The following is an 8,522-nucleotide window of genomic DNA, read 5'->3' on the forward strand; positions in this document are numbered from 1 at the left end:
CAGGCTCTGACTTTCCTGGGGTGTCCCCTGCATCTTGGACCTCTCTTTACATTGAAGAGAGGGACACGAGAAAGTCTTTCCTGTTCTGGGTGCACCATGAGCTTGCAGACTGGTGGTTTTGTTGTGAGTGACAGTGGGAAGGTGGGTACCTTCCTGGGAGATTCAGTGTCCCCATCTTTCTTTTCCTTTCTCCCTCTCTGTTTGTTCAGGAGGAATTGTCGGTGTCTTCTGAGGAAGGAAACCTGGCCTGGTCAGGACCATGCAGTCGTGGCCACAGTGCTGCCTCCTGCACAGAGTGGGCAGGGCAGGAAGGCCTCTCATGCTATAATCATTCCTCCTGTCCCTATCAATTTCAATATTTTTTAACTTGATTTTCCATTTTTTTTGAATCAATATCTTTTTATTTTAGAAAGAAGCAAAAGAAAGAAAAAGAAAACAAGTGTTCTAAGTCCAACCAGTTAGTCCGCCTGCCCATTTCTATATCCTCAGAGAAAGTTTTGTATTAATTCAAGTTAGCATATATTTGATGTTTTCAACTTATTTTTTGAAGGAAGGATTGGGGAAAAGACGTGCTATGGTCATTAAAGTCCTCAAACTCCTTCCTTTTATTTGAATGAAATCATGGAGATCACAAGTTTTTTGCTTATTTAGTCAGCGAGTGGCTCATTGAAGTTGGACCTCCCAGACTACTGGATGCTCACTCCTCCCCCTGCCCCCTCAGGAAAGCCTTGTGGGAGACATTATGAGAGTAAAAACTCTTGCCTCTAAAAATTTTTATCTGACCCGAGGTGAGCATAAACTACACACATAAATGTTCATAGATGCTCCCTTTAGTGCACTCCCAAAGGTTTTCTTCAGCCAGGGAAGGCAGAGGCGACCAGCCTGGGCCCCAAGCAGGGGGCTCCCCTGTAGCCCCTTGATTAATGAGGACCTTGATTGATGAACGTGGCTGTAGCCATCGATATCAATTGTGAAGATGCCAGCAGGGGACAATATGGACTGTGCTTACTGTCCTGTGATTTGTTTTACAGATGAACACAGACAGGACCTTCCACCCAGGTAATAGCCAACAGCCGGGAGAGCGTGGCTGCTGTTCAATTATGTCAAGGGTTTGCTTCCAGTAACACATTGCGGGGACCTGGACACCCTCCTCTGGGCACGCCAGGCTAAGGTTCTTCTCCACACCCTACGCATTGGCTCCAATGCTTCTCCTAATGAAACAGAGAAGGAGTAACACAGAATCCTCCAATACCACACATAGATGGTGAAGCTCATGACAGTATATACACGTGCTCACACATCCATGTTGGAAAAAGCATCCCACAGATCTAGTATTTTAATTTTAAAAGGTTTGCTCTACATATACAAACTACACAAGTGACCCTTTTAATAGAATGCAGACTATTCACTTTGCAGTGCATTTTTCCTGATTGCCTAAATTCTGTTTATAAAGAGTTTATGTTTAACTTCCTGCTGCAGAGAGAATCTGAACTGCCCTGTGGTGCTGTCAGTGTGTAAAGCAACACATTCCCTGCACACTCCGGGCCTTGAAGATGTTTTCTTCCTGATTTAGTTCAAGGGTTCTGAGAACGTTATTGAATTCTCATTGCATGTTTTAAAATGAACCCTGTTCCCCCGTCCAAACCTCAAAAAGTCTTTAAAAATTGGAGCTCAAAAAAATACCTTTTGTATATTAAAAAGGAATGTGAATTTGGCTCTAAGAATTTTCCACGGAAACTTCACATGCACATTCATGCTTAATAACATTTCACTTAATACTTCTGCTTCTAAGAAGCTCTGATTAATAGTATCATTAACCTACTCGAATACAACTCACGACATTAAATACTGAGCAACACAGGACCTGCTCTCTTCTGTGTCAGAGGCCTGGCTGGTGTAGCCCATTAAAGAAGTGGGCAGGGCAGGAGACCCCAGCAGGCCACTCACTGTGAAGACAGGGAATGAGTGAGGCGCTGTCTCTCTTTTCCTCCACACCAAGGGGCTCCAGTCACATTCGAATCTCCTGGCAACCCCAGTGCGGGGGTTCCAGCCTTTCTAACTTTCAGAAAGACCTTACCCACCCACCAAAAAGAGCGAACATAATACATCTTGAAATGAGGCTTTTAAGTCCGACAATTTATGTACAGTCCTAAATCTGCCCTGACCACTTGTTCAACCCATGAAGTGGTGTTTAATTTAAGTCCAGTCACAGCTGAACATACAACGCACAAACATACCAGGACCCCGTGATCCTGGGCGACTTCCGAGGAGCTTTTGAGCGTGTGCGTCAGAGGGTGTGTGTGGCACACAGAAGAGCCAAGCGCACAGTGTGGGAAGCGGGGTGTCCGGGGTGCAGGGACTGAATGTCTCATCCCGAGCAGCAACGCGCCCGGGCAACATGGCACGCCTTTCCCCTGGGCTCGGCTGCGTGTGGTTGGGAAATTCGGTGGTCCCAGAAATGTTTTAGTTTAAGGAAAGGACAAAATGAATAAAATCCTCTGTTTCCCTCTCTCTTTCTGCTGGAATGGAGCACTTGAGCCATCTGCCTTCCCCAGTGACAGCATGCTGTTTATTCAAATGAGGCTCTGGAGCACAAAGGTGGCTTCAGTGGGCCGGTCAGCTTGTCTCCCCAGCAGGAGCCCCCACTTTATGGAAGCTTTTAAAGTTTGCATCAGTGGCGCAGAGAGCTGATGTGCAGAGCACAAAAGGATACAGTGTAGTCTAATGTATGCGCCTTTCCTGTGGAATCCTAATGGTGCTGTACTGTGGGGAATTTACACAAACCTTATAGGAATTAAAAAGAGACATTTATTTCATTCAGAGAATGCAGTGACTTCTACTGCTTGTGCTGCTGCAAAGCCCAGCTTTGAAAGAGCCTTTTATTGTGCAGGAAGAAAGCGGCTGGGCCGGGAGCCTGGGGCCAGCCCCGCACGCCTAGCAACTCCAGCGCCACTGCTCCCAGTGCCCTGGGCCCGGCCTTTCCGTCCATCCTTAATTGATTGGGTTAATATAAACCCGGCACCACTAGCATTTGTGTGGCCCCCACAATAAGGCTGTTGTGGGCTTCTCTCTGCTCCTGTGTCCCCTGTTTAGGAATGTGTCACTCTGCACAGTTCAAAAGTGTGAGCAAGTGGAAAGAGCCACAATCACTTCATTAATGGTTTGTAAACAGCACCCAGAGCTGCGGCCACCTGCGTGGGGCGGGGCGGGGCTGGCTGCTGAAGCTCTGCCCAGAACCACCCCAGGATCAGGCTGCAGAGGCAATACCAGCCCCGGGAACACTGCCCTCCTCCCAAACAGTGGCATGTCGAGGAAACTGTGCCTTTCAATTTTTGAGAGGGCGTTTCAAAAGGGACATGAGATTAGGATTTTTTTTAAAGTGAAAATAAAGCAAACCTTGTAATCATTCCAGGCAGCAGAGGTGGGATTTTGAGAGGCAGATGGCAGGATGGGGATGAAGGGATGTGGCTGGAGGGGCGGCAGCGCTGGGCACTTCTGAAAAGCAGCAAACACGTTTCCGAGTGTGATTTGCCTGCACGGCCGACCTTGGCAGGCAAGCTCCCCTCTCCACACCCACGCTCCCTTCCGTGACTGCAGGATGCCACCAAGAGCCTGCTGGACCCTGTTGTCATCTCTGCAAGTGGGACCCTCTCTACTTTGGGGAGGTGTAAGGACTGTGCCATATTTTCTCTTTTTCTATTTTTAAGTGTCTTTTGATCTGTCCCTTTAAGCACAGCTACTTCTGTGGGAGGGTCACAGGCAGCTAAACTTTGAGTTCCCTCACTTGGAGACATAGTCATAGTCATGCGCATTTGTGGAACGTGTTCATCTCAGGTACCTGTTGTCTGTGCAGGACGGGGGCGCCCTCACTCAGTCCTGGCTGTCTGTACCATCCACAGGAAGCTGCCTGGTTCTTCAAAAATGGCCCTTGGCCATCACATAAGCTCAGAGTATTTAGCAGGGTATAAAAATGGGCAGATCAGACCCCCTTGCAGAGCTGGCTGTAAAGGGAAGGGAGAGCGGGAGAACACCTTGGGGACCAGGGGGAAAGGACACCAGAGGGAGGGCAGAATGAGACCAGATCATGGTGGCTATGGAAACAGGCCTTCAACAGAATACAGATGAGTGGACCCTCCAGTGACCCCCATTCCTGCACAGGTGGGTCTCCAGCTGTGGGACCTGGGTGTTCCCAGGGACAGGACAGCAGAAAGTGACGCGCCAGGACCCAGCTGTGTCTGTTCCCTTCGACATACCATTGCCACCCTGAGCAGAGGTGTGGCCTCAGCAAGACCCCTCAGCCACAAGGGCCTCCACGTTCTTGTTCCTGAGTGCAGCACCAGACCAGCTCCCTGGGAGCTGAGGTGCTGAGAAGGGGCCAGAAGCTGCTGCTCCGACCACAGCTGGGCCTGCTCTATGTATCTTCCTCTTCCACTCAAGACCCAAGGTCCCCAAGTGTCCATGGCTGGCCTTGGTCCAGGGTATTTCCAGTGACCACGCACAGGCTGCCCTGCCTCTCCCAGGACACAGCTGACCCAGGGGCAGGGTATCTAGGCTTCCTGCCCCTGTCCATCTGCTTCCTACCAGGATGACCTCCAAAGAGCATCATTTCTGGCTCCTGTCAAGTGTGTTAAGTGGGATGTGTCTTCCTGGTGCCTGGCAGCACCATAGCTCAACCAATGTCTACCAGGAAGCATTGCTCATTCGGCTTTTCAGCACAGAGGAAAGAACAGACCCCAAGAGGGAGGAGGAACCCAGAAGCAGTAGACTCTGGACTGAGAACTACCTCTGACTAATTGGGCCCAGAAACAAAAAGGGGCCACTCCCCACCTGGAAAGGCTTCCCATGCTGCTTCTGTCCTCATGGTGCCTAGCCCTGATGACTTGGGGCTTTACCTAAAAGACCATGACTCTTTGGTGGCAGATTGACTCTTTTGTAAAATGTCCAGAAAGAGGACAGTCTATTACTTTATGTTTAAAGCCAAAACTGCTACTGAGTGTGGCTTAGTGAGTGAGTTGCCCAAGACTCAGTGGTCATACTTGTCAAATGGAGCCCACTAGACCAGCCCTACCAAATGGAGACCTTTCTGGAAGGATCAGCCTTGTGGACTTGGCAGTGTCCAGCTGGAGTGTCCGTGAGGGCATGTGGGGTAGGTGCTGGCTGGCCTGGGAATGGTGCTTGATTTTCTGAGACTCTCTTCTTCTCAAGTGTTCTATCTTTAGCACATCAAAGGAGGAGAGAGACTCTTTGGATAAATGAAACAGGAACATGGACAATAACCAGACCTAGTCCCTGGAGAGATGTGTCCTGAGCACTCTTCAACGTTTCTTGCATTCTGCTAGGTTTGGCCTGAGCTCAGAGGCCCTGTGTGCACAGGCCAGCACGGGTGACCTGGGGCCAGCCAGCGCTGGCTGACTTCATGCCAAGAATGATGATGAAATGCATTTTCTGCTCAGATTTTATGTGTGTCTGGTTCGTAAGCCCTTTAATTTGTGGGGGGAGGGGCTCGGCTGCCATTCGCCCTCCCTGTGGCTGGGGAAGAGCTGGCCATGCTAAGGAAAGGCTGAAGAGCTCAGAGAATTGAAACCAGGTCTCAGAGCCTGCGGACCAGGGGCTGTGTCTTCAGGGCCTGGGTGCCCAGATGTTCCTCCTTCCCATGTGGTATGGGGATGCAGCACAGAATACACCAGCAGCCTCTTTCTGGGGCCTGTTTGTCATCTCAAAGTTTTCGTTTGCCCTGAAGTTCTAACTGTTCCTCATGTTTTCAGTCAAATCTAACTCTGCCTAACTTTGGACGCCAGTCTCTGGAAGGCAGGGTGTAAGGACCAGGGGAAGATTGAAATCTCTGCCTGCCTGCTCCACAGAGGTGCTGTGTGTGTGCACAGGGCACGTGGTGCGGACCTCATAGGCCTTCCTCCCTCGGGGCCCCCTTCCCTCTCTGCACAGTGCCCCTTGGCACCCCTGCTGCCCTTCTGTTGAGTGAAAGGCAGGGTGCCTGGGCCACAGCAAGACCGCATCGCTCTGCCCAGGGATTGAGCTGAGCCTTCTCCACGTGACCCCACCAGCATCCTCCCAGGGACCACTAGGACCCAGAGAAACCACCCGGGTCCCTGAACAGGAAAGACGAGGATTTCAGGCTGCAGGGAGAAAGACAACTGATGGTTCAAACGATGAGACAAGGTTAAACAACAGGAAAGAAATGGGAAGACAGAGAAGGGAACCTGCCTGGCCCAGCTGAGCTCCAAGAGGCAGGCCTCTCCCTGCCCCTCTGGTGAGCCAGGGCTCCTCCTTCCTTCCCTGCCCTCTCTCCACCCCTCCCTGCTATCTTCTCCTCTTTTTCTGTCCTTCCTTCCTTCCTTCCTTCCTTCCTTCCTTCCTTCCTTCCTTCTTCCCTCCCACCCTCCCTCCCTCCCTCCCTTCTCTTCCCTCTTTAACATTAATAGCACTACGAGGCCTTGTAGGCCTTTCTTGATGTCTCTAATCTGAACTGCTCCTTCTGTAGTTTTTTTGAGGATGAACTAGACCACCTCAAGATTTTTTTCTTCTTTCTATAACTTTGGTAAATAAAACTATGCAGGGAACAATGGGAAAAGAAAAGCCAAAGTTTTAAAAATGAAGCAGTGTCTTGAAATGTCCATATGATTGCAGAAGGACCGAGGCAGTGTGGACCTGGAGTGTTGTATTCTCTGATGGACATGCTCCTTGTGGTCACTGTCCTCCCGGCCTCCTCCCTAGGTACACAGCCCACACTCCCAGCACTGCTCACATTGCCTCGGGGTATTACCACAGTCTGCCTGTATCAGCCATTTGTGTAAGGGTCCAGATTTCCCTACTTGAGGATGACAGTCACGCTTAATCACCTGGGCATGGCCTTGTACATGGCCTTGGGCAGCTGCATGCAGCCCACCTCCCACCCTCCTGGACCCTGCTGGTGGGTGCTGGGACACTGCAGAACTGGGCTCTGGCCCCCAGGAGTCTGCTCTCCAGGTGCCCTGAGCCAGTCAAACCAGGCTTGACCCCAGTTGGACTTGGTTACATGAGAAGGCAGCAGCTCCTCCCGGGCTCCCAACCAGCAAATCTTGGGTCACTTTCCCTGAAGAGTTCTTTCTCTGAAGTCAGCTCATGAGCTGCTTTAATTGAGTGCGCCATTTCCTCTACCCTCCTGTGCTTGTTGAGGCGGATATCTCAGGCTGCTCTTAAACAGCCTGGTGATACCAAGGCCCATCTGCACACAGAATTGCGAAGCTCCCCTCAAACACAAGACCTTGAATCCCCATGAGTCTTATTTAAATTTCATCACAAGAATTATCATCTAGGCTAGCCCTTTAATGCTTGCAAATAGTAGTGATGCCCTTAATTTTAATCCATGTTTTAAATCAGACTTTATGTTATACTCAATTATATTTTCAGGACTTAGTTGTCAAAGGTATTTTGGGCTGGAGGGCCTTCTCTTCTTGAGAATAAAGCATTTGGTGTCTGAATTGCTTAATAAAGTGGGTAGCAATTATTAATACAGTAATTTTTTATTAGTTTAACTGAAACCAGAGATATAAATGTTTCAAGATTTAGACTTATAACATAAAAGCCAAATTAAAATAAGTCCAAGAAAAAGTCTGTGAACTTAATTTAGTTGAATTCTGCATTTTCAAAGCAGAGTGGGTGATTATTGTTACTCATGGTTGTTATAAAATATTTTTAAGCATGCTAGAACTTGAATTTCTGGAATTATTAGTCTTTTATTAAATCACAAAGCCAAACCCAGCTGAAATTGTTTTGAATACAAAGTGGAACATTGTACCAATATTCTATGCCTTCATTTGGGCCAACCTCCTTAAGCTTGGAGCTTGCCAAAGCATTCCGTTCCCCAGCAGACCGGAGAGAACCGAAATTGCAGAATTTCAAATTACAGCTAGAGGAAATTGAGAGCTCACTCTTCCTTGTGTGCAGGCAATTAGCAGACTGTATAAAGTTTAGTAGGAAGAGAAGGACTGAGTCTTCGAGAAGCAAGGCAGCTTTGGCCGTGCAGTCACAGGGCCCAGAAAGTGTGAAGGCCCTCTTGTCCTGGCTTCTCCAAGTGACAATCCCTGTGGGGAAGGAAAGGCAGAGGAACCGACCACATGACCACACCCTTCCAGATTGGGTTGCCATTGTCACATATGGAGCCCAGGCTGCCACTCCTGGGCAAAGAGCAGCAAGAATCCCTGCACAATTAAAGCACTCCGGCAAACCCGTCGTGCGTGCCCATTACTCCACGTCCCTCCGAGAGGTGAACAGAAATTTTCTATGGCGGACTTATTACCTAATGTGTTGTTTAAGGCAAAGGGAAAATTGTAAGATTTTCCATTCAAAATGGGCAGTGAGGGGTCATTTTTGGTGGCCATGCAAAATCTCTTGCAAGTTCTCTTCCGTACCCATTCATGGGCCTTATGGGCAGAGACACATGGAAGGTCAAGGGGCAGAGGTGAGCAGGCAAAGGGACTTTCCCCAGGTACCCCTTGGGCTTGTGCTGGGCATTGCTTTGTCAG

The sequence above is a fragment of the Marmota monax genome, unplaced genomic scaffold, assembly GCF_021218885.2.
Source record: "Marmota monax isolate L192 unplaced genomic scaffold, Marmota_monax_Labrador192_F-V1.1 WCK01_AAM20220418_F8-fsc00082, whole genome shotgun sequence".
Classification (NCBI taxonomy): Eukaryota; Metazoa; Chordata; class Mammalia; order Rodentia; family Sciuridae; genus Marmota; species Marmota monax.